The sequence below is a fragment of the Nothobranchius furzeri genome, chromosome 14, assembly GCF_043380555.1.
Source record: "Nothobranchius furzeri strain GRZ-AD chromosome 14, NfurGRZ-RIMD1, whole genome shotgun sequence".
NCBI lineage: Eukaryota > Metazoa > Chordata > Actinopteri > Cyprinodontiformes > Nothobranchiidae > Nothobranchius > Nothobranchius furzeri.
This window is the reverse complement of record NC_091754.1, coordinates 62,421,695-62,449,418: the sequence shown is the minus strand read 5'-3', so window position 1 is coordinate 62,449,418 and position 27,724 is coordinate 62,421,695. Positions and strand designations below refer to the sequence as shown.

Here is a 27,724-nt window from a genome sequence, read left to right as displayed (position 1 = left end):
TGTCCAGTGCTCATTGCAGACATGTTTAATTGTGCCAGAATGCTCTTTTTCACCTCCATGGCTGGGCATTGAAATTTTATACAGGCTCTTAGAAACCTTGTGCCTTGTATAATTTGTGAGATTGATTTTCCACAACATCAGAGAGTGCACCACTCCCAGCTGCACTGCAGTGCTAGGTCGATGCTTGGGGTGAAGAGAGCAAGCTCCTCGTTCAACCCCTTAATACAAAAATCTGTTTAATATGTCGTCCTCATATAGAGGACATATCAGATATTAAACTGATAAGAACAGATACTACACTTGGTCTTAGCCAAAAGGCCGAGAAGCGATAACAGTGACTCCTAGCTGGATCGTTGGCCTCGCTGACCACAGATCACAGTGTAGTGGTGACTTGGAGCAGACATCGGCCACTTTGCACCTCCGCCCACGCAAAGGTTAGGGTAAGCAGCCCTAAATAGTTTACTGCTGTCTATATAGTGATGCTGTTAGAAGCAGATATGAGAGGGATTCAAAGAACAATTTCGACCCATCCACTTGCAATTTGAAAGGCCACACAAGAGCTTTTATTACATTGCACAACCAAACAGAGGCATAGCCAAGAGGCAGAGCATGGCAAAAATTGCTTATGCTCATTAATGTCACTCTCCACGGTAGTCTTTAGTAAAAGGCGAAAGACTTATGCGGACTGAAGAGAAACCACAGTACAAGTTGCTTTATTGTCCTCATAATCCAGACAGCAAGCGGGCCTAGCTGTTTTTGTTACGGTGAACCTTCCTGGAACAAAATCAGGAGCCCGGCCCAGTCTAATTTATTTCCATGCCTTATCTAGTTTCGGTTTTAAAGAAAGTTCTTAGCCATACTTATCCCTTGTTTTTCCACGAGGACAAGAAGTGTGAGCCCTGACCCGTTGTCTACTTGGATGACCGGTTTATGCATTGTTCGGACTTTGGCAAGTAAAGGCCGATTTGTTGTAAAACTTTCAAAGAAATACTTCCCAAACAACTGTGTCCAGTGCTCATTGCAGACATGTTTAATTGTGCCAGAATTCTCTTTTTCACCTCCGTGGCTGGGCATTGAAATTTTATACAGGCTCTTAGAAACCTTGTGCCTTGTATAATTTGTGAGATTGATTTTCCACAACATCAGAGAGTGCACCACTCCCAGCTGCACTGCAGCGCTAGGTCGATGCGTGGGGTGAAGAGAGCAAGCTCCTCTTTCAACCCTTTAATACAAAAATTCTATTTAATATGTCGTCCTCATATAGAAGACATATCAGATATAAAACTGTTAAGAACAGATACTACACTTGATCTTAGCCAAAAGGCCGAGAAGCGATAACAGTGACTCCTAGCTGGATCGTGGGCCTCGCTGACCACAGATCACAGTGTAGTGGTGACTTGGAGCAGACATCGGCCACTTTGCACCTCCGCCCACGCAAAGGTTAGGGTAAGCAGCCCTAAATAGTTTACTGCTGTCTAAATAGTGATGCAGTCAGAAGCAGATATGAGAGGGATTCAAAGAACAATTTCGACCCATTCACTTGCAATTTGAAAGGCCACACAAGAGCTTTTATTACATTGCACAACCAAACAGAGGCATAGCCAAGAGACAGAGCCTGGCAAAAATTGCTTAGGCTCATTAATGTCACTCTCCACAGCAGTCTTTAGTAAAAGGCGAAAGACTTATGCGGACTGAAGAGGAACCAGAGTACATGTTGCTTTAGTGTCCTCATAATCCAGACAGCAAGCAGGCCTAGCTGTTTTTGTTACGGTGAACCTTCCTGGAACAAAATCAGGAGCCCGGCCCAGTCTAATTTATTTCCATGCCTTACCTAGTTTCGGTTTTAAAGTAAGTTCTTAGCCATACTTATCCCTTGTTTTTGCACGAGGACAAGAAGTGTGAGCCCTGACCCGTTGTCTACTTGGATGACCGGTTTATGCATTGTTCGGACTTTGGCAAGTAAAGGCCGATTTCTTGTAAAACTTTCAAAGAAATACTTCCCACACAACTGTGCCCAGTGTTCATTGCAGACATGTTTAATAGTGCGAGAATGCTCTTTTTCACCTCCGTGGCTGGGCATTGAAATTTTATACAGGCTCTTAGAAACCTTGTGCCTTGTATAATTTGTGGGATTGATTTTCCACAACATCAGAGAGTGCACCACTCCCAGCTGCACTGCAGTGCTAGGTCGATGCTTGGGGTGAAGAGAGCAAGCTCCTCGTTCAACACATTAATACAAAAAATCTGTTTAATATGTCGTCCTCATATAGAGGACATATCAGATATTAAACTGATAAGAACAGATACTACACTTGATCTTAGCCAAAAGGCCGAGAAGCGATAACAGTGACTCCTAGCTGGATCGTGGGCCTCGCTGACCACAGATCACAGTGTAGTGGTGACTTGGAGCAGACATCGGCCACTTTGCACCTCCGCCCACGCAAAGGTTAGGGTAAGCAGCCCTAAATAGTTTACTGCTGTCTAAGTAGTGATGCAGTCAGAAGCAGATAGGAGAGGGATTCAAAGAACAATTTCGACCCATCCACTTGCAATTTGAAAGGCCACACAAGAGCTTTTATTACATTGCACAACCAAACAGAGGCATAGCCAAGAGGCAGAGCCTGGCAAAAATTGCTTATGCTCATTAATGTCACTCTCCACGGTAGTCTTTAGTAAAAGGCGAAAGACTTATGCGGACTGAAGAGAAACCACAGTACAAGTTGCTTTATTGTCCTCATAATCCAGACAGCAAGCGAGCCTAGCTGTTTTTGTTACGGTGAGCCTTCCTGGAACAAAATCAGGAGCCCGGCCCAGTCTAATTTATTTCCATGCCTTATCTAGTTTCGGTTTTAAAGAAAGTTCTTAGCCATACTTATCCCTTGTTTTTCCACGAGGACAAGAAGTGTGAGCCCTGACCCGTTGTCTACTTGGATGACCGGTTTATGCATTGTTCGGACTTTGGCAAGTAAAGGCCGATTTGTTGTAAAACTTTCAAAGAAATACTTCCCAAACAACTGTGTCCAGTGCTCATTGCAGACATGTTTAATTGTGCCAGAATGCTCTTTTTCACCTCCGTGGCTGGGCATTGAAATTTTATACAGGCTCTTAGAAACCTTGTGCCTTGTATAATTTGTGAGATTGATTTTCCACAACATCAGAGAGTGCACCACTCCCAGCTGCACTGCAGCGCTAGGTCGATGCGTGGGGTGAAGAGAGCAAGCTCCTCTTTCAACCCTTTAATACAAAAATTCTATTTAATATGTCGTCCTCATATAGAAGACATATCAGATATAAAACTGTTAAGAACAGATACTACACTTGATCTTAGCCAAAAGGCCGAGAAGCGATAACAGTGACTCCTAGCTGGATCGTGGGCCTCGCTGACCACAGATCACAGTGTAGTGGTGACTTGGAGCAGACATCGGCCACTTTGCACCTCCGCCCACGCAAAGGTTAGGGTAAGCAGCCCTAAATAGTTTACTGCTGTCTAAATAGTGATGCAGTCAGAAGCAGATATGAGAGGGATTCAAAGAACAATTTCGACCCATCCACTTGCAATTTGAAAGGCCACACAAGAGCTTTTATTACATTGCACAACCAAACAGAGGCATAGCCAAGAGGCAGAGCCTGGCAAAAATTGCTTAGGCTCATTAATGTCACTCTCCACAGCAGTCTTTAGTAAAAGGCGAACGACTTATGCGGACTGGAGAGGAACCAGAGTACATGTTGCTTTAGTGTCCTCATAATCCAGACAGCAAGCGGGCCTAGCTGTTTTTGTTACGGTGAACCTTCCTGGAACAAAATCAGGAGCCCGGCCCAGTCTAATTTATTTCCATGCCTTATCTAGTGTCGGTTTTAAAGAAAGTTCTTAGCCATACTTATCCCTTGTTTTTGCACGAGGACAAGAAGTGTGAGCCCTGACCCGTTGTCTACTTGGATGACCGGTTTATGCATTGTTCGGACTTTGGCAAGTAAAGGCCGATTTGTTGTAAAACTTTCAAAGAAATACTTCCCAAACAACTGTGTCCAGTGCTCATTGCAGACATGTTTAATTGTGCCAGAATGCTCTTTTTCACCTCCATGGCTGGGCATTGAAATTTTATACAGGCTCTTAGAAACCTTGTGCCTTGTATAATTTGTGGGATTGCTTTACCACAACATCAGAGAGTGCACCGCTCCCAGCTGCACTGCAGCGCTAGGTCGATGCATGGGGTGAAGAGAGCAAGCTCCTCTTTCAACCCCTTAATACAAAAAATCTGTTTAATATGTCGTCCTCATATAAAGGACATATCAGATATTAAACTGATAAGAACAGATACTACACTTGATCTTAGCCAAAAGGCCGAGAAGCAATAACAGTGACTCCTAGCTGGATTGTGGGCCTCGCTGACCACAGATCACAGTGTAGTGATGACTTGGAGCAGACATCGGCCACTTTGCACCTCCGCCCACGCAAAGGTTAGGGTAAGCAGCCCTAAATAGTTTACTGCTGTCTAAATAGTGATGCAGTCAGAAGCAGATATGAGAGGGATTCAAAGAACAATTTCGACCCATCCACTTGCAATTTGAAAGGCCACACAAGAGCTTTTATTACATTGCACAACCAAACAGAGGCATAGCCAAGAGGCAGAGCCTGGCAAAAATTGCTTATGCTCATTAATGTCACTCTCCACGGAAATCTTTAGTAAAAGGCGAAAGACTTACGCAGATTGAAGAGAAACCAGAGTACATGTTGCTTTATTGTCCTCATAATCCAGACAGCAAGCGAGCCTAGCTGTTTTTGTTACGGTGAACCTTCCTGGAACAAAATCAGGAGCCCGGCCCAGTCTAATTTATTTCCATGCCTTATCTAGTGTCGGTTTTAAAGAAAGTTCTTAGCCATACTTATCCCTTGTTTTTCCATGAGGACAAGAAGTGTGAGCCCTGACCCGTTGTCTACTTGGATGACCGGTTTATGCATTGTTCGGACTTTGGCAAGTAAAGGCCGATTTGTTGTAAAACTTTCAAAGAAATACTTCCCAAACAACTGTGTCCAGTGCTCATTGCAGACATGTTTAATTGTGCCAGAATGCTCTTTTTCACCTCCGTGGCTGGGCATTGAAATTTTATACAGGCTCTTAGAAACCTTGTGCCTTGTACAGGTGCTGGCCAGTAAATTAGAATATCATCAAAAGGTTGAAAATATTTCAGTAATTCCATTCAAAACGTGAAACTTGTACATTATATTCATGCAATGCACACAGACCAATGTATTTCCGATGTTTATTACGTTTAATTTTGATATTTATAGGTGACAACCAATGAAAACATCAAATCTGGTATCTCAGAAAATTAGAATATTCTAAAGGCCAATGAAAAAATGTTTGTTTCTCTAATGTTGGCCAACTGAAAAGAATGAACATGAAAAGAATGTGCATGTATAGCACTCAATACTTAGTCGGGGCTCCTTTTGCCTCAATAACTGCAGTAATGCGGCGTGGCATGGACTCGATCAGTCTGTGGCACTGCTCAGGTGTTATGAGAGCCCAGGTTGCTCTGATAGTCGTCTTCAGCTCCTCTCCATTGTTGGGTCTAGCGTATTGCATCCTCCGCTTCACAATACCCCATAGATTTTCTATGGGGTTAAGGTCAGGCGAGTTTGCTGGCCAATCAAGGACAGGGATACCATGGTCCTTGAACCAGGTGCTGGTGGTTTTGGCACTGTGTGCAGGTGCCAAGTCCTGTTGAAAGGTGAAGTCTGCATCCCCATAAAGTTGGTCAGCAGCAGGGAGCATGAAGTGCTCTAAAACTTCCTGGTAGACGGCTGCATTGACCCTGGACCTCAGGAAACAGAGTGGGCCAACACCGGCAGATGACATGGCACCCCACACCATCACTGACGGTGGAAACTTTACACTGGACCTCATGCAACGTGGATTCTGTGCTTCTCCGCTCTTCCTCCAGACTCTGGGTCCTTGATTTCCAAAGGAAATGCAGAACTTGCTTTCATCAGAAAACATAACTTTGGACCACTCAGCATCAGTCCAGTCCTTTTTGTCCTTGGCCCAGGCGAGACGCTTCTTGCGCTGTTTCATGTTCAAGAGTGGCTTGACACACGGAATGCGACACCTGAATCCCATGTCTTTCATGAGTCTCCTCGTGGTGGTTCTTGAAGCGCTGACTCCAGCTGCAGTCCACTCTTTGTGGATCTCCCCCACATTTTTGAATGGGTTTGTCGTCACAATTCTCTGCAGGGTGCGGTTATCCCTAGAGCTTGTACACTTTTTTCTACCACATTTTTTCCGTCCCTTCGCCTGTCTGTTAATGTGCTTGGACACAGAGCTCTGCGAACAGCCAGCTTCTTTAGCAATCACCTTTTGTGTCTTGCCCTCCTTGTGCAAGGTGTCAATGATTGTCTTTTGGACAGCTGTTAAGTCAGAAGTCTTCCCCATGATTGTGGTGCCTTCAAAACAAGACTGAGGGACCTTTTAAAGGCCTTTGCAGGTGTTTTGAGTAAATCAGCTGATTAGAGTGGCAGCAGGTGTCTTCTATATTCAGCCTTTTCAGAATATTCTAATTTTTTGAGATACCAAATTTGGAGTTTTCATTAGTTGTCACTTATGAATATCAAATTTAAATGTAATGAACATTGGAAATACATTGGTCTGTGTGCATTGCATGAATATAATGTACAAGTTTCACGTTTTGAATGGAATTACTGAAATATTTTCAACCTTTTGATGATATTCTAATTTACTGGCCAGCACCTGTATAATTTGTGGGATTACTTTTCCACAACATCAGAGAGTGCACCACTCCCAGCTGCACTGCAGCGCTAGGTCGATGCGTGGGGTGAAGAGAGCAAGCTCCTCTTTCAACCCCTTAATACAAAAATTCTGTTTAATATGTCGTCCTCATATAGAAGACATATCAGATATAAAACTGTTAAGAACAGATACTATACTTGATCTTAGCCAAAAGGCCGAGAAGCGATAACAGTGACTCCTAGCTGGATCGTGGGCCTCGCTGACCACAGATCACAGTGTAGTGGTGACTTGGAGCAGATATCGGCCACTGTGCACCTCCGCCCACGCAAAGGTTAGGGTAAGCAGCCCTAAATAGTTTACTGCTGTCTAAATAGTGATGCAGCCAGAAGCAGATATGAGAGGTATTCAAAGAACAATTTCGACCCATCCACTTGCAATTTGAAAGGCCACACAAGAGCTTTTATTACATTGCACAACCAAACAGAGGCATAGCCAAGAGGCAGAGCCTGGCAAAAATTGCTTATGCTCATTAATGTCACTCTCCACGGAAGTCTTTAGTAAAAGGCGAAAGACTTATGCGGACTGAAGAGGAAGCAGAGTACATGTTGCTTTATTGTCCTCATAATCCAGACAGCAAGCGGGCCTAGCTGTTTTTGTTACGGTGAACCTTCCTGGAACAAAATCAGGAGCCCGGCCCAGTCTAATTTATTTCCATGCCTTATCTAGTGTCGGTTTTAAAGAAAGTTCTTAGCCATACTTATCCCTTGTTTTTCCACGAGGACAAGAAGTGTGAGCCCTGACCCGTTGTCTACTTGGATGACCGGTTTATGCATTGTTCGGACTTTGGCAAGTAAAGGCCGATTTGTTGTAAAACTTTCAAAGAAATACTTCCCAAACAACTGTGTCCAGTGCTCATTGCAGACATGTTTAATTGTGCCAGAATGCTCTTTTTCACCTCCGTGGCTGGGCATTTAAATTTTATACAGGCTCTTAGAAACCTTGTGCCTTGTATAATTTGTGAGATTGATTTTCCACAACATCAGAGAGTGCACCACTCCCAGCTGCACTGCAGCGCTAGGTCGATGCGTGGGGTGAAGAGAGCAAGCTCCTCTTTCAACCCTTTAATACAAAAATTCTATTTAATATGTCGTCCTCATATAGAGGACATATCAGATATTAAACTGATAAGAACAGATACTACACTTGATCTTAGCCAAAAGGCCGAGAAGCGATAACAGTGACTCCTAGCTGGATCGTGGGCCTCGCTGACCACAGATCACAGTGTAGTGGTGACTTGGAGCAGACATCGGCCACTTTGCACCTCCGCCCACGCAAAGGTTAGGGTAAGCAGCCCTAAATAGTTTACTGCTGTCTAAATAGTGATGCAGTCAGAAGCAGATATGAGAGGGATTCAAAGAACAATTTCGACCCATCCACTTGCAATTTGAAAGGCCACGCAAGAGCTTTTATTACATTGCACAACCAAACAGAGGCATAGCCAAGAGGCAAAGCCTGGCATAAATTGCTTATGCTCATTAATGTCACTTTCCACAGAAGTCTTTAGTAAAAGGCGAAAGACTTATGCGGATTGAAGATAAACCAGAATACATGTTGCTTTATTGTCCTCATAATCCAGACAGCAAGCGGGCCTAGCTGTTTTTGTTACGGTGAACCTTCCTGGAACAAAATCAGGAGCCCGGCCCAGTCTAATTTATTTCCATGCCTTATCTAGTTTCGGTTATAAAGAAAGTTCTTAGCCATCCTTATCCCTTGTTTTTCCAAGAGGACAAGAAGTGTGAGCCCTGACCCGTTGTTTACTTGGATGACCGGTTTATGCATTGTTCGGACTTTGGCAAGTAAAGGCCGATTTGTTGTAAAACTTTCAAAGAAATACTTCCCAAACAACTGTGTCCAGTGCTCATTGCAGACATGTTTAATTGTGCCAGAATGCTCTTTTTCACCTCCGTGGCTGGGCATTGAAGTTTTATACAGGCTCTTAGAAACCTTGTGCCTTGTACAGGTGCTGGCCAGTAAATTAGAATATCATCAAAAGGTTGAAAATATTTCAGTAATTCCATTCAAAACGTGAAACTTGTACATTATATTCATGCAATGCACACAGACCAATGTATTTCCGATGTTTATTACGTTTAATTTTGATATTTATAGGTGACAACCAATGAAAACATCAAATCTGGTATCTCAGAAAATTATAATATTCTAAAGGCCAATGAAAAAATGTTTGTTTCTCTAATGTTGGCCAACTGAAAAGAATGAACATGAAAAGAATGTGCATGTATAGCACTCAATACTTAGTCGGGGCTCCTTTTGCCTCAATAACTGCAGTAATGCGGCGTGGCATGGACTCGATCAGTCTGTGGCACTGCTCAGGTGTTATGAGAGCCCAGGTTGCTCTGATAGTCGTCTTCAGCTCCTCTCCATTGTTGGGTCTAGCGTATTGCATCCTCCGCTTCACAATACCCCATAGATTTTCTATGGGGTTAAGGTCAGGCGAGTTTGCTGGCCAATCAAGGACAGGGATACCATGGTCCTTGAACCAGGTGCTGGTGGTTTTGGCACTGTGTGCAGGTGCCAAGTCCTGTTGAAAGGTGAAGTCTGCATCCCCATAAAGTTGGTCAGCAGCAGGGAGCATGAAGTGCTCTAAAACTTCCTGGTAGACGGCTGCATTGACCCTGGACCTCAGGAAACAGAGTGGGCCAACACCGGCAGATGACATGGCACCCCACACCATCACTGACGGTGGAAACTTTACACTGGACCTCATGCAACGTGGATTCTGTGCTTCTCCGCTCTTCCTCCAGACTCTGGGTCCTTGATTTCCAAAGGAAATGCAGAACTTGCTTTCATCAGAAAACATAACTTTGGACCACTCAGCATCAGTCCAGTCCTTTTTGTCCTTGGCCAAGGCGAGACGCTTCTTGCGCTGTTTCATGTTCAAGAGTGGCTTGACACACGGAATGCGACACCTGAATCCCATGTCTTTCATGAGTCTCCTCGTGGTGGTTCTTGAAGCGCTGACTCCAGCTGCAGTCCACTCTTTGTGGATCTCCCCCACATTTTTGAATGGGTTTGTCGTCACAATTCTCTGCAGGGTGCGGTTATCCCTAGAGCTTGTACACTTTTTTCTACCACATTTTTTCCGTCCCTTCGCCTGTCTGTTACTGTGCTTGGACACAGAGCTCTGCGAACAGCCAGCTTCTTTAGCAATCACCTTTTGTGTCTTGCCCTCCTTGTGCAAGGTGTCAATGATTGTCTTTTGGACAGCTGTTAAGTCAGAAGTCTTCCCCATGATTGTGGTGCCTTCAAAACAAGACTGAGGGACCTTTTAAAGGCCTTTGCAGGTGTTTTGAGTAAATCAGCTGATTAGAGTGGCAGCAGGTGTCTTCTATATTCAGCCTTTTCAGAATATTCTAATTTTTTGAGATACCAAATTTGGAGTTTTCATTAGTTGTCACTTATGAATATCAAATTTAAATGTAATGAACATTGGAAATACATTGGTCTGTGTGCATTGCATGAATATAATGTACAAGTTTCACATTTTGAATGGAATTACTGAAATATTTTCAACCTTTTGATGATATTCTAATTTACTGGCCAGCACCTGTATAATTTGTGGGATTACTTTACCACAACATCAGAGAGTGCACCACTCCGAGCTGCACTGCAGTGCTAGGTCGATGCTTGGGGTGAAGAGAGCAAGCTCCTCGTTCAACCCCTTAATACAAAAAATCTGTTTAATATGTCGTGCTCTTATAGAGGACATATCAGATATTAAACTGATAAGAACAGATACTACACTTGATCTTAGCCAAAAGGCCGAGAAGCGATAACAGTGACTCCTAGCTGGATCGTGGGCCTCGCTGACCACAGATCACAGTGTAGTGGTGACTTGGAGCAGACATCGGCCACTTTGCACCTCCGCCCACGCAAAGGTTAGGGTAAGCAGCCCTAAATAGTTTACTGCTGTCTAAGTAGTGAAGCAGTCAGAAGCAGATATGAGAGGGATTCAAAGAACAATTTCGACCCATCCACTTGCAATTTGAAAGGCCACACAAGAGCTTTTATTACATTGCACAACCAAACAGAGGCATAGCCAAGAGGCAGAGCCTGGCAAAAATTGCCTATGCTCATTAATGTCACTCTCCACGGTAGTCTTTAGTAAAAGGCGAAAGACTTATGCGGACTGAAGAGAAACCACAGTACAAGTTGCTTTATTGTCCTCATAATCCAGACAGCAAGCGAGCCTAGCTGTTTTTGTTACGGTGAACCTTCCTGGAACAAAATCAGGAGCCCGGCCCAGTCTAATTTATTTCCATGCCTTATCTAGTTTCGGTTTTAAAGAAAGTTCTTAGCCATACTTATCCCTTGTTTTTCCACGAGGACAAGAAGTGTGAGCCCTGACCCGTTGTCTACTTGGATGACCGGTTTATGCATTGTTCGGACTTTGGCAAGTAAAGGCCGATTTGTTGTAAAACTTTCAAAGAAATACTTCCTACACATTTGTGCCCAGTGCTCATTCCAGACATGTTTAATTGTGCCAGAATGCTCTTTTTCACCTCCGTGGCTGGGCATTGAAATTTTATACAGGCTCTTAGAAACCTTGTGCCTTGTATAATATGTGAGAATGCTTTTCCACATCAGAGAGTGAACCACTCCCAGCTGCACTGCAGCGCTAGGTCGATGCATGGGGTGAAGAGAGCAAGCTCCTCTTTCAACCCCTTAATACAAAAAATCTGTTTAATATGTCGTCCTCATATAGAGGACATATCAGATATTAAACTGATAAGAACAGATACTACACTTGATCTTAGCCAAAAGGCCGAGAAGCGATAACAGTGACTCCTAGCTGGATCGTGGGCCTCGCTGACCACAGATCACAGTGTAGTGGTGACTTGGAGCAGACATCAGCCACTTTGCACCTCCGCCCACGCAAAGGTTAGGGTAAGCAGCCCTAAATAGTTTACTGCTGTCTAAATAGTGATGCAGTCAGAAGCAGATATGAGAGGGATTCAAAGAACAATTTCGACCCATCCACTTGCAATTTGAAAGGCCACACAAGAGCTTTTATTACATTGCACAACCAAACAGAGGCATAGCCAAGAGGCAAAGCCTGGCAAAAATTGCTTATGCTCATTAATGTCACTCTCCACGGAAGTCTTTAGTAAAAGGCGAAAGACTTATGCGGACTGAAGAGGAACCAGAGTACATGTTGCTTTATTGTCCTCATAATCCAGACAGCAAGCGGGCCTAGCTGTTTTTGTTACGGTGAACCTTCCTGGAACAAAATCAGGAGCCCGGCCCAGTCTAATTTATTTCCATGCCTTATCTAGTTTCGGTTTTAAAGAAAGTTCTTAGCCATACTTATCCCTTGTTTTTCCACAAGGACAAGAAGTGTGAGCCCTGACCCGTTGTCTACTTGGATGACCGGTTTATGCATTGTTCGGACTTTGGCAAGTAAAGGCCGATTTGTTGTAAAACTTTCAAAGAAATACTTCCCACACAACTGTGCCCAGTGTTCATTGCAGACATGTTTAATAGTGCGAGAATGCTCTTTTTCACCTCCGTGGCTGGGCATTGAAATTTTATACAGGCTCTTAGAAACCTTGTGCCTTGTATAATTTGTGGGATTGATTTTCCACAACATCAGAGAGTGCACCACTTCCAGCTGCACTGCAGTGCTAGGTCGATGCTTGTGGTGAAGAGAGCAAGATCTTCGTTCAACCCCTTAATACAAAAAATCTGTTTAATATGTCGTCCTCATATAGAGGACATATCAGATATTAAACTGATAAGAACAGATACTACACTTGATCTTAGCCAAAAGGCCGAGAAGCGATAACAGTGACTCCTAGCTGGATTGTGGGCCTCGCTGACCACAGATCACAGTGTAGTGGTGACTTGGAGCAGACATCGGCCACTTTGCACCTCCGCCCACGCAAAGGTTAGGGTAAGCAGCCCTAAATAGTTTACTGCTGTCTAAATAGTGATTCAGTCAGAAGCAGATATGAGAGGGATTCAAAGAACAATTTCGACCCATCCACTTGCAATTTGAAAGGCCACACAAGAGTTTTTATTACATTGCACAACCAAACAGAGGCATAGCCAAGAGGAAGAGCCTGGCAAATATTGCTTATGCTCATTAATGTCACTCTCCACGATAGTCTTTAGTAAAAGGCGAAAGACTTATGCGGACTGATGAGAAACTACAGTACATGTTGCTTTATTGTCCTCATAATCCAGACAGCAAGCGGGCCTAGCTGTTTTTGTTACGGTGAACCTTCCTGGAACAAAATCAGGAGCCCGGCCCAGTCTAATTTATTTCCATGCCTTATCTAGTTTCGGTTTTAAAGAAAGTTCTTAGCCATACTTATCCCTTGTTTTTCCACGAGGACAAGAAGTGTGAGCCCTGACCCGTTGTCTACTTGGATGACCGGTTTATGCATTGTTCGGACTTTGGCAAGTAAAGGCCGATTTGTTGTAAAACTTTCAAAGAAATACTTCCTACACAATTGTGCCCAGTGCTCATTCCAGACATGTTCAATTGTGCCAGAATTCTCTTTTTCACCTCTGTGGCTGGGCATTGAAATTTTATACAGGCTCTTAGAAACCTTGTGCCTTGTATAATTTGTGGAATTGCTTTTCCACAACATCAGAGAGTGCATCACTCCCAGCTGCACTGCAGCGCCAGGTCGTTGCGTGGGGTGAAGAGAGCAACCTCCTCTTTCAACCCCTTAATACAAAAATTCTGTTTAATATGTCGTCCTCATATGGAGGACATATCAGATATTAAACTGATAAGAACAGATACTACACTTGATCTTAGCCAAAAGGCCAAGAAGCGATAACAGTGACTCCTAGCTGGATCGTGGGCCTCGCTGACCACAGATCACAGTGTAGTGGTGACTTGGAGCAGACATCGGCCACTTTGCACCTCCGCCCACGCAAATGTTAGGGTAAGCAGCCCTAAATAGTTTACTGCTTTCTAGATAGTCATGCAGTCAGAAGCGGTTATGAGAGGGATTCAAAGATCAATTTCGACCCATCCACTTGCAATTTGAAAGACCGTTCTAGAGCTTTTATTACATTGCACAACCAAACAGAGACATAGCCAAGAGGCAGAGCCTGGCAAAAATTGCTTATGCTCATTAATGTCACTCTCCGCGGAAGTCTTTAGTAAAAGGCGAAAGACTTATGCGGACTGAAGAGAAACCACAGTACAAGTTGCTTTATTGTCCTCATAATCCAGACAGCAAGCGGGCCTAGCTGTTTTTGTTACGGTGAACCTTCCTGGAACAAAATCAGGAGCCCGGCCCAGTCTAATTTATTTCCATGCCTTATCTAGTTTTGGTTTTAAAGAAAGCTCTTAGCCATACTTATCCCTTGTTTTTCCACAAGGACAAGAAGTGTGAGCCCTGACCCGTTGTCTACTTGGATGACCGGTTTATGCATTGTTCAGACTTTGGCAAGTAAAGGCCGATTTGTTGTAAGACTTTCAAAGAAATACTTCCCACATAACTGTGCCCAGTGCTTCTTGCAGACATTAATTGTGCCAGAATGCTCTTTTTCACCTCCGTGGCTGGGCATTGAAATTTTATACAGGCTCTTAGAAACCTTGTGCCTTGTATAATTTGTGAGAATGCTTTTCCACATCAGAGAGTGCACCACTCCCAGCTGCACTGCAGCGCTAGGTTGATGCGTGGGGTGAAGAGAGCAAGCTCCTCTTTCAACCCCTTAATACAAAAAACCTGTTTAATATGTCGTCCTCATATGGAGGTCATATCAGATATTAACCTGATAAGAACAGATACTACACTTGATCTTAGCCAAAAGGCCGAGAAGCGATAACAGTGACTCCTAGCTGGATCGTGGGCCTCGCTGACCACAGATCACAGTGTAGTGGTGACTTGGAGCAGACATCAGCCACTTTGCACCTCCGCCCACGCAAAGGTTAGGGTAAGCAGCCCTAAATAGTTTACTGCTGTCTAAATAGTGATGCAGTCAGAAGCAGATATGAGAGGGATTCAAAGAACAATTTCGACCCATCCACTTGCAATTTGAATGGCCACACAAGAGCTTTTATTACATTGCACAACCAAACAGAGGCATAGCCAAGAGGCAAAGCCTGGCAAAAAATGCTTATGCTCATTAATGTCACTCTCCACGGAAGTCTTTAGTAAAAGGCGAAAGACTTATGCGGACTGAAGAGGAACCAGAGTACATGTTGCTTTATTGTCCTCATAATCCAGACAGCAAGCGAGCCTAGCTGTTTTTGTTACGGTGAACCTTCCTGGAACAAAATCAGGAGCCCGGCCCAGTCTAATTTATTTCCATGCCTTATCTAGTTTCGGTTTTAAATAAAGTTCTTAGCCATACTTATCCCTTGTTTTTCCACAAGGACAAGAAGTGTGAGCCCTGACCCGTTGTCTACTTGGATGACCGGTTTATGCATTGTTCGGACTTTGGCAAGTAAAGGCCGATTTCTTGTAAAACTTTCAAAGAAATACTTCCCACACAACTGTGCCCAGTGTTCATTGCAGACATGTTTAATAGTGCGAGAATGCTCTTTTTCACCTCCGTGGCTGGGCATTGAAATTTTATACAGGCTCTTAGAAACCTTGTGCCTTGTATAATTTGTGGGATTGATTTTCCACAACATCAGAGAGTGCACCACTCCCAGCTGCACTGCAGTGCTAGGCCGATGCGTGGGGTGAAGAGAGCAAGCTCTTCGTTCAACCCCTTAATACAAAAAATCTGTTTAATATGTCATCCTCATATAGAGGACATATCAGATATTAAACTGATAAGAACAGATACTACACTTGATCTTAGCCAAAAGGCCGAGAAGCGATAACAGTGACTCCTAGCTGGATCGTGGGCCTTGCTGACCACAGATCACAGTGTAGTGGTGACTTGGAGCAGACATCGGCCACTTTGCACCTCCGCCCACGCAAAGGTTAGGGTAAGCAGCCCTAAATAGTTTACTGCTGTCTAAATAGTGATGCAGTCAGAAGCAGATATGAGAGGGATTCAAAGAACAATTTCGACCCATCCACTTGCAATTTGAAAGGCCACACAAGAGCTTTTATTACATTGCACAACCAAACAGAGGCATAGCCAAGAGGCAGAGCCTGGCAAAAATTGCTTATGCTCATTAATGTCACTCTCCACGGAAGTCTTTAGTAAAAGGCGAAAGACTTATGCGGACTGAAGAGAAACCAGAGTACATGTTGCTTTATTGTCCTCATAATCCAGACAGCAAGCGGGCCTAGCTGTTTTTGTTACGGTGAACCTTCCTGGAACAAAATCAGGAGCCCGGCCCAGTCTAATTTATTTCCATGCCTTATCTAGTTTCGGTTTTAAAGAAAGTTCTTAGCCATACTTATCCCTTGTTTTTCCACGAGGACAAGAAGTGTGAGCCCTGACCCGTTGTCTACTTGGATGACCAGTTTATGCATTGTTCGGACTTTGGCAAGTAAAGGCCGATTTGTTGTAAAACTTTCAAAGAAATACTTCCCACACAACTGTGCCCAGTGTTCATTGCAGACATGTTTAATAGTGCGAGAATGCTCTTTTTCACCTCCGTGGCTGGGCATTGAAATTTTATACAGGCTCTTAGAAACCTTGTGCCTTGTATAATTTGTGGGATTGATTTTCCACAACATCAGAGAGTGCACCACTCCCAGCTGCACTGCAGTGCTAGGTCGATGCTTGGGGTGAAGAGAGCAAGCTCCTCTTTCAACCCCTTAATACAAAAAATCTGTTTAATATGTCGTCCTCATATAGAGGACATATCAGATATTAAACTGATAAGAACAGATACTACACTTGATCTTAGCCAAAAGGCCGAGAAGCGATAACAGTGACTCCTAGCTGGATCGTGGGCCTCGCTGACCACAGATCACAGTGTAGTGGTGACTTGGAGCAGACATCGGCCACTTTGCACCTCCGCCCACGCAAAGGTTAGGGTAAGCAGCCCTAAATAGTTTACTGCGGTCTAAATAGTGATGCAGTCAGAAGCAGATATGAGAGGGATTCAAAGAACAATTTCGACCCATCCACTTGCAATTTGAAAGGCCACACAAGAGCTTTTATTACATTGCACAACCAAACAGAGGCATAGCCAAGAGGCAAAGCCTGGCAAAAAATGCTTATGCTCATTAATGTCACTCTCCACGGAAGTCTTTAGTAAAAGGCGAAAGACTTATGCGGACTGAAGAGGAACCAGAGTACATGTTGCTTTATTGTCCTCATAATCCAGACAGCAAGCGGGTCTAGCTGTTTTTGTTACGGTAAACCTTCCTGGAACAAAATCAGGAGCCCGGCCCAGTCTAATTTATTTCCATGCCTTATCTAGTTTCGGTTTAAAGAAAGTTCTTAGCCATACTTATCCCTTGTTTTTCCACAAGGACAAGAAGTGTGAGCCCTGACCCGTTGTCTACTTGGATGACCGGTTTATGCATTGTTCGGACTTTGGCAAGTAAAGGCCGATTTCTTGTAAAACTTTCAAAGAAATACTTCCCACACAACTGTGCCCAGTGTTCATTGCAGACATGTTTAATAGTGCGAGAATGCTCTTTTTCACCTCCGTGGCTGGGCATTGAAATTTTATACAGGCTCTTAGAAACCTTGTGCCTTGTATAATTTGTGGGATTGATTTTCCACAACATCAGAGAGTGCACCACTTCCAGCTGCACTGCAGTGCTAGGTCGATGCTTGTGGTGAAGAGAGCAAGATCTTCGTTCAACCCCTTAATACAAAAAATCTGTTTAATATGTCGTCCTCATATAGAGGACATATCAGATATTAAACTGATAAGAACAGATACTACACTTGATCTTAGCCAAAAGGCCGAGAAGCGATAACAGTGACTCCTAGCTGGATTGTGGGCCTCGCTGACCACAGATCACAGTGTAGTGGTGACTTGGAGCAGACATCGGCCACTTTGCACCTCCGCCCACGCAAAGGTTAGGGTAAGCAGCCCTAAATAGTTTACTGCTGTCTAAATAGTGATTCAGTCAGAAGCAGATATGAGAGGGATTCAAAGAACAATTTCGACCCATCCACTTGCAATTTGAAAGGCCACACAAGAGTTTTTATTACATTGCACAACCAAACAGAGGCATAGCCAAGAGGAAGAGCCTGGCAAATATTGCTTATGCTCATTAATGTCACTCTCCACGATAGTCTTTAGTAAAAGGCGAAAGACTTATGCGGACTGATGAGAAACTACAGTACATGTTGCTTTATTGTCCTCATAATCCAGACAGCAAGCGGGCCTAGCTGTTTTTGTTACGGTGAACCTTCCTGGAACAAAATCAGGAGCCCGGCCCAGTCTAATTTATTTCCATGCCTTATCTAGTTTCGGTTTTAAAGAAAGTTCTTAGCCATACTTATCCCTTGTTTTTCCACGAGGACAAGAAGTGTGAGCCCTGACCCGTTGTCTACTTGGATGACCGGTTTATGCATTGTTCGGACTTTGGCAAGTAAAGGCCGATTTGTTGTAAAACTTTCAAAGAAATACTTCCTACACAATTGTGCCCAGTGCTCATTCCAGACATGTTCAATTGTGCCAGAATTCTCTTTTTCACCTCTGTGGCTGGGCATTGAAATTTTATACAGGCTCTTAGAAACCTTGTGCCTTGTATAATTTGTGGAATTGCTTTTCCACAACATCAGAGAGTGCATCACTCCCAGCTGCACTGCAGCGCCAGGTCGTTGCGTGGGGTGAAGAGAGCAACCTCCTCTTTCAACCCCTTAATACAAAAATTCTGTTTAATATGTCGTCCTCATATGGAGGACATATCAGATATTAAACTGATAAGAACAGATACTACACTTGATCTTAGCCAAAAGGCCAAGAAGCGATAACAGTGACTCCTAGCTGGATCGTGGGCCTCGCTGACCACAGATCACAGTGTAGTGGTGACTTGGAGCAGACATCGGCCACTTTGCACCTCCGCCCACGCAAATGTTAGGGTAAGCAGCCCTAAATAGTTTACTGCTTTCTAGATAGTCATGCAGTCAGAAGCGGTTATGAGAGGGATTCAAAGATCAATTTCGACCCATCCACTTGCAATTTGAAAGACCGTTCTAGAGCTTTTATTACATTGCACAACCAAACAGAGACATAGCCAAGAGGCAGAGCCTGGCAAAAATTGCTTATGCTCATTAATGTCACTCTCCGCGGAAGTCTTTAGTAAAAGGCGAAAGACTTATGCGGACTGAAGAGAAACCACAGTACAAGTTGCTTTATTGTCCTCATAATCCAGACAGCAAGCGGGCCTAGCTGTTTTTGTTACGGTGAACCTTCCTGGAACAAAATCAGGAGCCCGGCCCAGTCTAATTTATTTCCATGCCTTATCTAGTTTTGGTTTTAAAGAAAGCTCTTAGCCATACTTATCCCTTGTTTTTCCACAAGGACAAGAAGTGTGAGCCCTGACCCGTTGTCTACTTGGATGACCGGTTTATGCATTGTTCAGACTTTGGCAAGTAAAGGCCGATTTGTTGTAAGACTTTCAAAGAAATACTTCCCACATAACTGTGCCCAGTGCTTCTTGCAGACATTAATTGTGCCAGAATGCTCTTTTTCACCTCCGTGGCTGGGCATTGAAATTTTATACAGGCTCTTAGAAACCTTGTGCCTTGTATAATTTGTGAGAATGCTTTTCCACATCAGAGAGTGCACCACTCCCAGCTGCACTGCAGCGCTAGGTTGATGCGTGGGGTGAAGAGAGCAAGCTCCTCTTTCAACCCCTTAATACAAAAAACCTGTTTAATATGTCGTCCTCATATAGAGGTCATATCAGATATTAACCTGATAAGAACAGATACTACACTTGATCTTAGCCAAAAGGCCGAGAAGCGATAACAGTGACTCCTAGCTGGATCGTGGGCCTCGCTGACCACAGATCACAGTGTAGTGGTGACTTGGAGCAGACATCAGCCACTTTGCACCTCCGCCCACGCAAAGGTTAGGGTAAGCAGCCCTAAATAGTTTACTGCTGTCTAAATAGTGATGCAGTCAGAAGCAGATATGAGAGGGATTCAAAGAACAATTTCGACCCATCCACTTGCAATTTGAATGGCCACACAAGAGCTTTTATTACATTGCACAACCAAACAGAGGCATAGCCAAGAGGCAAAGCCTGGCAAAAAATGCTTATGCTCATTAATGTCACTCTCCACGGAAGTCTTTAGTAAAAGGCGAAAGACTTATGCGGACTGAAGAGGAACCAGAGTACATGTTGCTTTATTGTCCTCATAATCCAGACAGCAAGCGAGCCTAGCTGTTTTTGTTACGGTGAACCTTCCTGGAACAAAATCAGGAGCCCGGCCCAGTCTAATTTATTTCCATGCCTTATCTAGTTTCGGTTTTAAATAAAGTTCTTAGCCATACTTATCCCTTGTTTTTCCACAAGGACAAGAAGTGTGAGCCCTGACCCGTTGTCTACTTGGATGACCAGTTTATGCATTGTTCGGACTTTGGCAAGTAAAGGCCGATTTCTTGTAAAACTTTCAAAGAAATACTTCCCACACAACTGTGCCAAGTGTTCATTGCAGACATGTTTAATAGTGCGAGAATGCTCTTTTTCACCTCCGTGGCTGGGCATTGAAATTTTATACAGGCTCTTAGAAACCTTGTGCCTTGTATAATTTGTGGGATTGATTTTCCACAACATCAGAGAGTGCACCACTCCCAGCTGCACTGCAGTGCTAGGCCGATGCGTGGGGTGAAGAGAGCAAGCTCTTCATTCAACCCCTTAATACAAAAAATCTGTTTAATATGTCATCCTCATATAGAGGACATATCAGATATTAAACTGATAAGAACAGATACTACACTTGATCTTAGCCAAAAGGCCGAGAAGCGATAACAGTGACTCCTAGCTGGATCGTGGGCCTTGCTGACCACAGATCACAGTGTAGTGGTGACTTGGAGCAGACATCGGCCACTTTGCACCTCCGCCCACGCAAAGGTTAGGGTAAGCAGCCCTAAATAGTTTACTGCTGTCTAAATAGTGATGCAGTCAGAAGCAGATATGAGAGGGATTCAAAGAACAATTTCGACCCATCCACTTGCAATTTGAAAGGCCACACAAGAGCTTTTATTACATTGCACAACCAAACAGAGGCATAGCCAAGAGGCAGAGCCTGGCAAAAATTGCTTATGCTCATTAATGTCACTCTCCACGGAAGTCTTTAGTAAAAGGCGAAAGACTTATGCGGACTGAAGAGAAACCAGAGTACATGTTGCTTTATTGTCCTCATAATCCAGACAGCAAGCGGGCCTAGCTGTTTTTGTTACGGTGAACCTTCCTGGAACAAAATCAGGAGCCCGGCCCAGTCTAATTTATTTCCATGCCTTATCTAGTTTCGGTTTTAAAGAAAGTTCTTAGCCATACTTATCCCTTGTTTTTCCACGAGGACAAGAAGTGTGAGCCCTGACCCGTTGTCTACTTGGATGACCAGTTTATGCATTGTTCGGACTTTGGCAAGTAAAGGCCGATTTGTTGTAAAACTTTCAAAGAAATACTTCCCACACAACTGTGCCCAGTGTTCATTGCAGACATGTTTAATAGTGCGAGAATGCTCTTTTTCACCTCCGTGGCTGGGCATTGAAATTTTATACAGGCTCTTAGAAACCTTGTGCCTTGTATAATTTGTGGGATTGATTTTCCACAACATCAGAGAGTGCACCACTCCCAGCTGCACTGCAGTGCTAGGTCGATGCTTGGGGTGAAGAGAGCAAGCTCCTCTTTCAACCCCTTAATACAAAAAATCTGTTTAATATGTCGTCCTCATATAGAGGACATATCAGATATTAAACTGATAAGAACAGATACTACACTTGATCTTAGCCAAAAGGCCGAGAAGCGATAACAGTGACTCCTAGCTGGATCGTGGGCCTCGCTGACCACAGATCACAGTGTAGTGGTGACTTGGAGCAGACATCGGCCACTTTGCACCTCCGCCCACGCAAAGGTTAGGGTAAGCAGCCCTAAATAGTTTACTGCGGTCTAAATAGTGATGCAGTCAGAAGCAGATATGAGAGGGATTCAAAGAACAATTTCGACCCATCCACTTGCAATTTGAAAGGCCACACAAGAGCTTTTATTACATTGCACAACCAAACAGAGGCATAGCCAAGAGGCAAAGCCTGGCAAAAAATGCTTATGCTCATTAATGTCACTCTCCACGGAAGTCTTTAGTAAAAGGCGAAAGACTTATGCGGACTGAAGAGGAACCAGAGTACATGTTGCTTTATTGTCCTCATAATCCAGACAGCAAGCGGGTCTAGCTGTTTTTGTTACGGTAAACCTTCCTGGAACAAAATCAGGAGCCCGGCCCAGTCTAATTTATTTCCATGCCTTATCTAGTTTCGGTTTAAAGAAAGTTCTTAGCCATACTTATCCCTTGTTTTTCCACAAGGACAAGAAGTGTGAGCCCTGACCCGTTGTCTACTTGGATGACCGGTTTATGCATTGTTCGGACTTTGGCAAGTAAAGGCCGATTTCTTGTAAAACTTTCAAAGAAATACTTCCCACACAACTGTGCCCAGTGTTCATTGCAGACATGTTTAATAGTGCGAGAATGCTCTTTTTCACCTCCGTGGCTGGGCATTGAAATTTTATACAGGCTCTTAGAAACCTTGTGCCTTGTATAATTTGTGGGATTGATTTTCCACAACATCAGAGAGTGCACCACTCCCAGCTGCACTGCAGTGCTAGGCCGATGCTTGTGGTGAAGAGAGCAAGCTCTTCGTTCAACCCCTTAATACAAAAAATCTGTTTAATATGTCATCCTCATATAGAGGACATATCAGATATTAAACTGATAAGAACAGATACTACACTTGATCTTAGCCAAAAGGCCGAGAAGCGATAACAGTGACTCCTAGCTGGATCGTGGGCCTTGCTGACCACAGATCACAGTGTAGTGGTGACTTGGAGCAGACATCGGCCACTTTGCACCTCCGCCCACGCAAAGGTTAGGGTAAGCAGCCCTAAATAGTTTACTGCTGTCTAAATAGTGATGCAGTCAGAAGCAGATATGAGAGGGATTCAAAGAACAATTTCGACCCATCCACTTGCAATTTGAAAGGCCACACAAGAGCTTTTATTACATTGCACAACCAAACAGAGGCATAGCCAAGAGGCAGAGCCTGGCAAAAATTGCTTATGCTCATTAATGTCACTCTCCACGGAAGTCTTTAGTAAAAGGCGAAAGACTTATGCGGACTGAAGAGAAACCAGAGTACATGTTGCTTTATTGTCCTCATAATCCAGACAGCAAGCGGGCCTAGCTGTTTTTGTTACGGTGAACCTTCCTGGAACAAAATCAGGAGCCCGGCCCAGTCTAATTTATTTCCATGCCTTATCTAGTTTCGGTTTTAAAGAAAGTTCTTAGCCATACTTATCCCTTGTTTTTCCACGAGGACAAGAAGTGTGAGCCCTGACCCGTTGTCTACTTGGATGACCAGTTTATGCATTGTTCGGACTTTGGCAAGTAAAGGCCGATTTGTTGTAAAACTTTCAAAGAAATACTTCCCACACAACTGTGCCCAGTGTTCATTGCAGACATGTTTAATAGTGCGAGAATGCTCTTTTTCACCTCCGTGGCTGGGCATTGAAATTTTATACAGGCTCTTAGAAACCTTGTGCCTTGTATAATTTGTGGGATTGATTTTCCACAACATCAGAGAGTGCACCACTCCCAGCTGCACTACAGTGCTAGGTCGATGCTTGGGGTGAAGAGAGCAAGCTCCTCTTTCAACCCCTTAATACAAAAAATCTGTTTAATATGTCGTCCTCATATAGAGGACATATCAGATATTAAACTGATAAGAACAGATACTACACTTGATCTTAGCCAAAAGGCCGAGAAGCGATAACAGTGACTCCTAGCTGGATCGTGGGCCTCGCTGACCACAGATCACAGTGTAGTGGTGACTTGGAGCAGACATCGGCCACTTTGCACCTCCGCCCACGCAAAGGTTAGGGTAAGCAGCCCTAAATAGTTTACTGCGGTCTAAATAGTGATGCAGTCAGAAGCAGATATGAGAGGGATTCAAAGAACAATTTCGACCCATCCACTTGCAATTTGAAAGGCCACACAAGAGCTTTTATTACATTGCACAACCAAACAGAGGCATAGCCAAGAGGCAGAGCCTGGCATAAATTGCTTATGCTCATTAATGTCACTCTCCACGGAAATCTTTAGTAAAAGGTGAAAGACTTATGCGGATTGAAGAGAAACCAGAGTACATGTTGCTTTATTGTCCACATAATCCAGACAGCAAGCGAGCCTAGCTGTTTTTGTTACGGTGAACCTTCCTGGAACAAAATCAGGAGCCCGGCCCAGTCTAATTTATTTCCATGCCTTATCTAGTTTCGGTTATAAAGAAAGTTCTTAGCCATCCTTATCCCTTGTTTTTCCAAGAGGACAAGAAGTGTGAGCCCTGACCCGTTGTCTACTTGGATGACCGGTTTATGCATTGTTCGGACGTTGGCAAGTAAAGGCCGATTTGTTGTAAAACTTTCAAAGAAATACTTCCCAAACAACTGTGTCCAGTGCTCATTGCAGACATGTTTAATTGTGCCAGAATGCTCTTTTTCACCTCCGTGGCTGGGCATTGAAATTTTATACAGGCTCTTAGAAACCTTGTGCCTTGTATAATTTGTGAGAATGCTTTTCCACATCAGAGAGTGCACCACTCCCAGCTGCACTGCAGCGCTAGGTTGATGCGTGGGGTGAAGAGAGCAAGCTCCTCTTTCAACCCCTTAATACAAAAAACCTGTTTAATATGTCGTCCTCATGTAGAGGACATATCAGATATTAAACTGATAAGAACAGATACTACACTTGATCTTAGCCAAAAGGCCGAGAAGCGATAACAGTGACTCCTAGCTGGATCGTGGGCCTCGCTGACCACAGATCACAGTGTAGTGGTGACTTGGAGCAGACATCAGCCACTTTGCACCTCCGCCCACGCAAAGGTTAGGGTAAGCAGCCCTAAATAGTTTACTGCTGTCTAAATAGTGATGCAGTCAGAAGCAGATATGAGAGGGATTCAAAGAACAATTTCGACCCATCCACTTGCAATTTGAATGGCCACACAAGAGCTTTTATTACATTGCACAACCAAACAGAGGCATAGCCAAGAGGCAAAGCCTGGCAAAAAATGCTTATGCTCATTAATGTCACTCTCCACGGAAGTCTTTAGTAAAAGGCGAAAGACTTATGCGGACTGAAGAGGAACCAGAGTACATGTTGCTTTATTGTCCTCATAATCCAGACAGCAAGCGGGCCTAGCTGTTTTTGTTACGGTGAACCTTCCTGGAACAAAATCAGGAGCCCGGCCCAGTCTAATTTATTTCCATGCCTTATCTAGTTTCGGTTTTAAAGAAAGTTCTTAGCCATACTTATCCCTTGTTTTTCCACAAGGACAAGAAGTGTGAGCCCTGACCCGTTGTCTACTTGGATGACCGGTTTATGCATTGTTCGGACTTTGGCAAGTAAAGGCCGATTTCTTGTAAAACTTTCAAAGAAATACTTCCCACACAACTGTGCCCAGTGTTCATTGCAGACATGTTTAATAGTGCGAGAATGCTCTTTTTCACCTCCGTGGCTGGGCATTGAAATTTTATACAGGCTCTTAGAAACCTTGTGCCTTGTATAATTTGTGGGATTGATTTTCCACAACATCAGAGAGTGCACCACTCCCAGCTGCACTGCAGTGCTAGGCCGATGCTTGTGGTGAAGAGAGCAAGCTCTTCGTTCAACCCCTTAATACAAAAAATCTGTTTAATATGTCATCCTCATATAGAGGACATATCAGATATTAAACTGATAAGAACAGATACTACACTTGATCTTAGCCAAAAGGCCGAGAAGCGATAACAGTGACTCCTAGCTGGATCGTGGGCCTCGCTGACCACAGATCACAGTGTAGTGGTGACTTGGAGCAGACATCGGCCACTTTGCACCTCCGCCCACGCAAAGGTTAGGGTAAGCAGCCCTAAATAGTTTACTGCTGTCTAAATAGTGATGCAGTCAGAAGCAGATATGAGAGGGATTCAAAGAACAATTTCGACCCATCCACTTGCAATTTGAAAGGCCACACAAGAGCTTTTATTACATTGCACAACCAAACAGAGGCATAGCCAAGAGGAAGAGCCTGGCAAAAATTGCTTATGCTCATTAATGTCACTCTCCACGGAAGTCTTTAGTAAAAGGCAAAAGACTTATGCGGACTGATGAGAAACCACAGTACAAGTTGCTTTATTGTCCTCATAATCCAGACAGCAAGCGGGCCTAGCTGTTTTTGTTACGGTGAACCTTCCTGGAACAAAATCAGGAGCCCGGCCCAGTCTAATTTATTTCCATGCCTTATCTAGTTTCGGTTTTAAAGAAAGTTCTTAGCCATACTTATCCCTTGTTTTTCCACGAGGACAAGAAGTGTGAGCCCTGACCCGTTGTCTACTTGGATGACCGGTTTATGCATTGTTCGGACTTTGGCAAGTAAAGGCCGATTTGTTGTAAAACTTTCAAAGAAATACTTCCTACACAACTGTGCCCAGTGCTCATTCCAGACATGTTCAATTGTGCCAGAATTCTCTTTTTCACCGCTGTGGCTGGGCATTGAAATTTTATACAGGCTCTTAGAAACCTTGTGCCTTGTATAATTTGTGGGATTGCTTTACCACAACATCAGAGAGTGCACCACTCCCAGCTGCACTGCAGCGCTAGGTCGATGCATGGGGTGAAGAGAGCAAGCTCCTCTTTCAACCCCTTAATACAAAAAATCTGTTTAATATGTCGTCCTCATATAAAGAACATATCAGATATTAAACTGATAAGAACAGATACTACACTTGATCTTAGCCAAAAGGCCGAGAAGCGTTAACAGTGACTCCTAGCTGGATTGTGGGCCTCGCTGACCACAGATCACAGTGTAGTGGTGACTTGGAGCAGACATCGGCCACTTTGCACCTCCGCCCACGCAAAGGTTAGGGTAAGCAGCCCTAAATAGTTTACTGCTGTCTAAATAGTGATGCAGTCAGAAGCAGATATGAGAGAGATTCAAAGAACAATTTCGACCCATCCACTTGCAATTTGAAAGGCCACACAAGAGCTTTTATTACATTGCACAACCAAACAGAGGCATAGCCAAGAGGCAAAGCCTGGCATAAATTGCTTATGCTCATTAATGTCACTCTCCACGGAAGTCTTTAGTAAAAGGCGAAAGACTTATGCGGACTGAAGAGAAACCAGAGTACATGTTGCTTTATTGTCCTCATAATCCAGACAGCAAGCGAGCCTAGCTGTTTTTGTTACGGTGAACCTTCCTGGAACAAAATCAGGAGCCCGGCCCAGTCTAATTAATTTCCATGCCTTATCTAGTTTCGGTTATAAAGAAAGTTCTTAGCCATCCTTATCCCTTGTTTTTCCAAGAGGACAAGAAGTGTGAGCCCTGACCCGTTGTCTACTTGGATGACCGGTTTATGCATTGTTCGGACTTTGGCAAGTAAAGGCCGATTTGTTGTAAAACTTTCAAAGAAATACTTCCCAAACAACTGTGTCCAGTGCTCATTGCAGACATGTTTAATTGTGCCAGAATGCTCTTTTTCACCTCCGTGGCTGGGCATTGAAATTTTATACAGGCTCTTAGAAACCTTGTGCCTTGTATAATTTGTGAGAATGCTTTTCCACATCAGAGAGTGCACCACTCCCAGCTGCACTGCAGCGCTAGGTCGATGCGTGGGGTGAAGAGAGCAAGCTCCTCTTTCAACCCCATAATACAAAAAATCTGTTTAATATGTCATCCTCATATAGAGGACATATCAGATATTAAACTGATAAGAACAGATACTACACTTGATCTTAGCCAAAAGGCCGAGAAGCGATAACAGTGACTCCTAGCTGGATCGTGGGCCTCGCTGACCACAGATCAC

The 27,724-nt window shown here is 43.8% G+C and overlaps 49 non-coding genes across 49 annotated transcripts; all 49 read right to left on the bottom strand.

The window, feature by feature from the left end:
• Positions 1-139: 139 nt before the first annotated feature.
• On the bottom strand, positions 140-330 carry LOC139062871 (U2 spliceosomal RNA). Its single transcript, XR_011516412.1, has one exon. It is a non-coding gene; the product is annotated as a U2 spliceosomal RNA (small nuclear RNA).
• Positions 331-590: 260 nt separating this feature from the next.
• LOC139063014 (U5 spliceosomal RNA) lies at positions 591-705 on the bottom strand. The gene has a single exon (XR_011516556.1). It is a non-coding gene; the product is annotated as a U5 spliceosomal RNA (small nuclear RNA).
• A 439-nt stretch (positions 706-1,144) lies between these two features.
• Positions 1,145-1,336, bottom strand: LOC139062941 (U2 spliceosomal RNA). Its single transcript, XR_011516483.1, has one exon. It is a non-coding gene; the product is annotated as a U2 spliceosomal RNA (small nuclear RNA).
• Positions 1,337-1,596: 260 nt separating this feature from the next.
• LOC139063031 (U5 spliceosomal RNA) lies at positions 1,597-1,711 on the bottom strand. Its single transcript, XR_011516575.1, has one exon. It is a non-coding gene; the product is annotated as a U5 spliceosomal RNA (small nuclear RNA).
• Positions 1,712-2,150: 439 nt separating this feature from the next.
• On the bottom strand, positions 2,151-2,342 carry LOC139062921 (U2 spliceosomal RNA). The gene has a single exon (XR_011516462.1). It is a non-coding gene; the product is annotated as a U2 spliceosomal RNA (small nuclear RNA).
• A 260-nt stretch (positions 2,343-2,602) lies between these two features.
• LOC139063019 (U5 spliceosomal RNA) lies at positions 2,603-2,717 on the bottom strand. The gene has a single exon (XR_011516562.1). It is a non-coding gene; the product is annotated as a U5 spliceosomal RNA (small nuclear RNA).
• A 439-nt stretch (positions 2,718-3,156) lies between these two features.
• LOC139062940 (U2 spliceosomal RNA) lies at positions 3,157-3,348 on the bottom strand. Its single transcript, XR_011516482.1, has one exon. It is a non-coding gene; the product is annotated as a U2 spliceosomal RNA (small nuclear RNA).
• A 260-nt stretch (positions 3,349-3,608) lies between these two features.
• On the bottom strand, positions 3,609-3,723 carry LOC139063054 (U5 spliceosomal RNA). The gene has a single exon (XR_011516599.1). It is a non-coding gene; the product is annotated as a U5 spliceosomal RNA (small nuclear RNA).
• Positions 3,724-4,162: 439 nt separating this feature from the next.
• Positions 4,163-4,354, bottom strand: LOC139062874 (U2 spliceosomal RNA). Its single transcript, XR_011516415.1, has one exon. It is a non-coding gene; the product is annotated as a U2 spliceosomal RNA (small nuclear RNA).
• A 260-nt stretch (positions 4,355-4,614) lies between these two features.
• LOC139063006 (U5 spliceosomal RNA) lies at positions 4,615-4,729 on the bottom strand. Its single transcript, XR_011516546.1, has one exon. It is a non-coding gene; the product is annotated as a U5 spliceosomal RNA (small nuclear RNA).
• Positions 4,730-6,781: 2,052 nt separating this feature from the next.
• On the bottom strand, positions 6,782-6,973 carry LOC139062938 (U2 spliceosomal RNA). The gene has a single exon (XR_011516480.1). It is a non-coding gene; the product is annotated as a U2 spliceosomal RNA (small nuclear RNA).
• A 260-nt stretch (positions 6,974-7,233) lies between these two features.
• On the bottom strand, positions 7,234-7,348 carry LOC139062989 (U5 spliceosomal RNA). The gene has a single exon (XR_011516529.1). It is a non-coding gene; the product is annotated as a U5 spliceosomal RNA (small nuclear RNA).
• Positions 7,349-7,787: 439 nt separating this feature from the next.
• On the bottom strand, positions 7,788-7,979 carry LOC139062900 (U2 spliceosomal RNA). The gene has a single exon (XR_011516441.1). It is a non-coding gene; the product is annotated as a U2 spliceosomal RNA (small nuclear RNA).
• Positions 7,980-8,239: 260 nt separating this feature from the next.
• Positions 8,240-8,354, bottom strand: LOC139063051 (U5 spliceosomal RNA). The gene has a single exon (XR_011516596.1). It is a non-coding gene; the product is annotated as a U5 spliceosomal RNA (small nuclear RNA).
• Positions 8,355-10,406: 2,052 nt separating this feature from the next.
• On the bottom strand, positions 10,407-10,598 carry LOC139062909 (U2 spliceosomal RNA). The gene has a single exon (XR_011516450.1). It is a non-coding gene; the product is annotated as a U2 spliceosomal RNA (small nuclear RNA).
• Positions 10,599-10,858: 260 nt separating this feature from the next.
• LOC139063030 (U5 spliceosomal RNA) lies at positions 10,859-10,973 on the bottom strand. Its single transcript, XR_011516574.1, has one exon. It is a non-coding gene; the product is annotated as a U5 spliceosomal RNA (small nuclear RNA).
• A 436-nt stretch (positions 10,974-11,409) lies between these two features.
• Positions 11,410-11,601, bottom strand: LOC139062903 (U2 spliceosomal RNA). Its single transcript, XR_011516444.1, has one exon. It is a non-coding gene; the product is annotated as a U2 spliceosomal RNA (small nuclear RNA).
• Positions 11,602-11,861: 260 nt separating this feature from the next.
• On the bottom strand, positions 11,862-11,976 carry LOC139062954 (U5 spliceosomal RNA). The gene has a single exon (XR_011516494.1). It is a non-coding gene; the product is annotated as a U5 spliceosomal RNA (small nuclear RNA).
• A 439-nt stretch (positions 11,977-12,415) lies between these two features.
• LOC139062933 (U2 spliceosomal RNA) lies at positions 12,416-12,607 on the bottom strand. The gene has a single exon (XR_011516474.1). It is a non-coding gene; the product is annotated as a U2 spliceosomal RNA (small nuclear RNA).
• A 260-nt stretch (positions 12,608-12,867) lies between these two features.
• Positions 12,868-12,981, bottom strand: LOC139063059 (U5 spliceosomal RNA). Its single transcript, XR_011516604.1, has one exon. It is a non-coding gene; the product is annotated as a U5 spliceosomal RNA (small nuclear RNA).
• A 440-nt stretch (positions 12,982-13,421) lies between these two features.
• LOC139062937 (U2 spliceosomal RNA) lies at positions 13,422-13,613 on the bottom strand. Its single transcript, XR_011516479.1, has one exon. It is a non-coding gene; the product is annotated as a U2 spliceosomal RNA (small nuclear RNA).
• Positions 13,614-13,873: 260 nt separating this feature from the next.
• Positions 13,874-13,988, bottom strand: LOC139063028 (U5 spliceosomal RNA). Its single transcript, XR_011516571.1, has one exon. It is a non-coding gene; the product is annotated as a U5 spliceosomal RNA (small nuclear RNA).
• Positions 13,989-14,421: 433 nt separating this feature from the next.
• On the bottom strand, positions 14,422-14,613 carry LOC139062924 (U2 spliceosomal RNA). Its single transcript, XR_011516465.1, has one exon. It is a non-coding gene; the product is annotated as a U2 spliceosomal RNA (small nuclear RNA).
• A 260-nt stretch (positions 14,614-14,873) lies between these two features.
• LOC139062978 (U5 spliceosomal RNA) lies at positions 14,874-14,988 on the bottom strand. Its single transcript, XR_011516518.1, has one exon. It is a non-coding gene; the product is annotated as a U5 spliceosomal RNA (small nuclear RNA).
• Positions 14,989-15,427: 439 nt separating this feature from the next.
• LOC139062858 (U2 spliceosomal RNA) lies at positions 15,428-15,619 on the bottom strand. Its single transcript, XR_011516399.1, has one exon. It is a non-coding gene; the product is annotated as a U2 spliceosomal RNA (small nuclear RNA).
• Positions 15,620-15,879: 260 nt separating this feature from the next.
• On the bottom strand, positions 15,880-15,994 carry LOC139062951 (U5 spliceosomal RNA). Its single transcript, XR_011516491.1, has one exon. It is a non-coding gene; the product is annotated as a U5 spliceosomal RNA (small nuclear RNA).
• Positions 15,995-16,433: 439 nt separating this feature from the next.
• LOC139062845 (U2 spliceosomal RNA) lies at positions 16,434-16,625 on the bottom strand. The gene has a single exon (XR_011516386.1). It is a non-coding gene; the product is annotated as a U2 spliceosomal RNA (small nuclear RNA).
• A 260-nt stretch (positions 16,626-16,885) lies between these two features.
• LOC139062977 (U5 spliceosomal RNA) lies at positions 16,886-17,000 on the bottom strand. The gene has a single exon (XR_011516517.1). It is a non-coding gene; the product is annotated as a U5 spliceosomal RNA (small nuclear RNA).
• A 438-nt stretch (positions 17,001-17,438) lies between these two features.
• Positions 17,439-17,630, bottom strand: LOC139062932 (U2 spliceosomal RNA). The gene has a single exon (XR_011516473.1). It is a non-coding gene; the product is annotated as a U2 spliceosomal RNA (small nuclear RNA).
• A 260-nt stretch (positions 17,631-17,890) lies between these two features.
• Positions 17,891-18,004, bottom strand: LOC139063057 (U5 spliceosomal RNA). Its single transcript, XR_011516602.1, has one exon. It is a non-coding gene; the product is annotated as a U5 spliceosomal RNA (small nuclear RNA).
• Positions 18,005-18,444: 440 nt separating this feature from the next.
• On the bottom strand, positions 18,445-18,636 carry LOC139062936 (U2 spliceosomal RNA). Its single transcript, XR_011516477.1, has one exon. It is a non-coding gene; the product is annotated as a U2 spliceosomal RNA (small nuclear RNA).
• Positions 18,637-18,896: 260 nt separating this feature from the next.
• On the bottom strand, positions 18,897-19,011 carry LOC139063027 (U5 spliceosomal RNA). The gene has a single exon (XR_011516570.1). It is a non-coding gene; the product is annotated as a U5 spliceosomal RNA (small nuclear RNA).
• A 433-nt stretch (positions 19,012-19,444) lies between these two features.
• LOC139062918 (U2 spliceosomal RNA) lies at positions 19,445-19,636 on the bottom strand. Its single transcript, XR_011516459.1, has one exon. It is a non-coding gene; the product is annotated as a U2 spliceosomal RNA (small nuclear RNA).
• Positions 19,637-19,896: 260 nt separating this feature from the next.
• Positions 19,897-20,011, bottom strand: LOC139062976 (U5 spliceosomal RNA). The gene has a single exon (XR_011516516.1). It is a non-coding gene; the product is annotated as a U5 spliceosomal RNA (small nuclear RNA).
• Positions 20,012-20,450: 439 nt separating this feature from the next.
• Positions 20,451-20,642, bottom strand: LOC139062852 (U2 spliceosomal RNA). Its single transcript, XR_011516393.1, has one exon. It is a non-coding gene; the product is annotated as a U2 spliceosomal RNA (small nuclear RNA).
• Positions 20,643-20,902: 260 nt separating this feature from the next.
• Positions 20,903-21,017, bottom strand: LOC139062950 (U5 spliceosomal RNA). Its single transcript, XR_011516490.1, has one exon. It is a non-coding gene; the product is annotated as a U5 spliceosomal RNA (small nuclear RNA).
• Positions 21,018-21,456: 439 nt separating this feature from the next.
• On the bottom strand, positions 21,457-21,648 carry LOC139062844 (U2 spliceosomal RNA). Its single transcript, XR_011516385.1, has one exon. It is a non-coding gene; the product is annotated as a U2 spliceosomal RNA (small nuclear RNA).
• Positions 21,649-21,908: 260 nt separating this feature from the next.
• LOC139062975 (U5 spliceosomal RNA) lies at positions 21,909-22,023 on the bottom strand. The gene has a single exon (XR_011516515.1). It is a non-coding gene; the product is annotated as a U5 spliceosomal RNA (small nuclear RNA).
• Positions 22,024-22,461: 438 nt separating this feature from the next.
• On the bottom strand, positions 22,462-22,653 carry LOC139062905 (U2 spliceosomal RNA). Its single transcript, XR_011516446.1, has one exon. It is a non-coding gene; the product is annotated as a U2 spliceosomal RNA (small nuclear RNA).
• A 260-nt stretch (positions 22,654-22,913) lies between these two features.
• Positions 22,914-23,028, bottom strand: LOC139062949 (U5 spliceosomal RNA). Its single transcript, XR_011516489.1, has one exon. It is a non-coding gene; the product is annotated as a U5 spliceosomal RNA (small nuclear RNA).
• Positions 23,029-23,467: 439 nt separating this feature from the next.
• Positions 23,468-23,659, bottom strand: LOC139062881 (U2 spliceosomal RNA). Its single transcript, XR_011516422.1, has one exon. It is a non-coding gene; the product is annotated as a U2 spliceosomal RNA (small nuclear RNA).
• A 260-nt stretch (positions 23,660-23,919) lies between these two features.
• LOC139063029 (U5 spliceosomal RNA) lies at positions 23,920-24,034 on the bottom strand. The gene has a single exon (XR_011516572.1). It is a non-coding gene; the product is annotated as a U5 spliceosomal RNA (small nuclear RNA).
• A 436-nt stretch (positions 24,035-24,470) lies between these two features.
• LOC139062879 (U2 spliceosomal RNA) lies at positions 24,471-24,662 on the bottom strand. Its single transcript, XR_011516420.1, has one exon. It is a non-coding gene; the product is annotated as a U2 spliceosomal RNA (small nuclear RNA).
• A 260-nt stretch (positions 24,663-24,922) lies between these two features.
• Positions 24,923-25,037, bottom strand: LOC139062973 (U5 spliceosomal RNA). The gene has a single exon (XR_011516513.1). It is a non-coding gene; the product is annotated as a U5 spliceosomal RNA (small nuclear RNA).
• A 439-nt stretch (positions 25,038-25,476) lies between these two features.
• On the bottom strand, positions 25,477-25,668 carry LOC139062904 (U2 spliceosomal RNA). Its single transcript, XR_011516445.1, has one exon. It is a non-coding gene; the product is annotated as a U2 spliceosomal RNA (small nuclear RNA).
• A 260-nt stretch (positions 25,669-25,928) lies between these two features.
• On the bottom strand, positions 25,929-26,043 carry LOC139063007 (U5 spliceosomal RNA). The gene has a single exon (XR_011516548.1). It is a non-coding gene; the product is annotated as a U5 spliceosomal RNA (small nuclear RNA).
• A 439-nt stretch (positions 26,044-26,482) lies between these two features.
• Positions 26,483-26,674, bottom strand: LOC139062912 (U2 spliceosomal RNA). Its single transcript, XR_011516453.1, has one exon. It is a non-coding gene; the product is annotated as a U2 spliceosomal RNA (small nuclear RNA).
• Positions 26,675-26,934: 260 nt separating this feature from the next.
• LOC139062980 (U5 spliceosomal RNA) lies at positions 26,935-27,049 on the bottom strand. The gene has a single exon (XR_011516520.1). It is a non-coding gene; the product is annotated as a U5 spliceosomal RNA (small nuclear RNA).
• Positions 27,050-27,485: 436 nt separating this feature from the next.
• Positions 27,486-27,677, bottom strand: LOC139062878 (U2 spliceosomal RNA). Its single transcript, XR_011516419.1, has one exon. It is a non-coding gene; the product is annotated as a U2 spliceosomal RNA (small nuclear RNA).
• Positions 27,678-27,724: the final 47 nt, after the last annotated feature.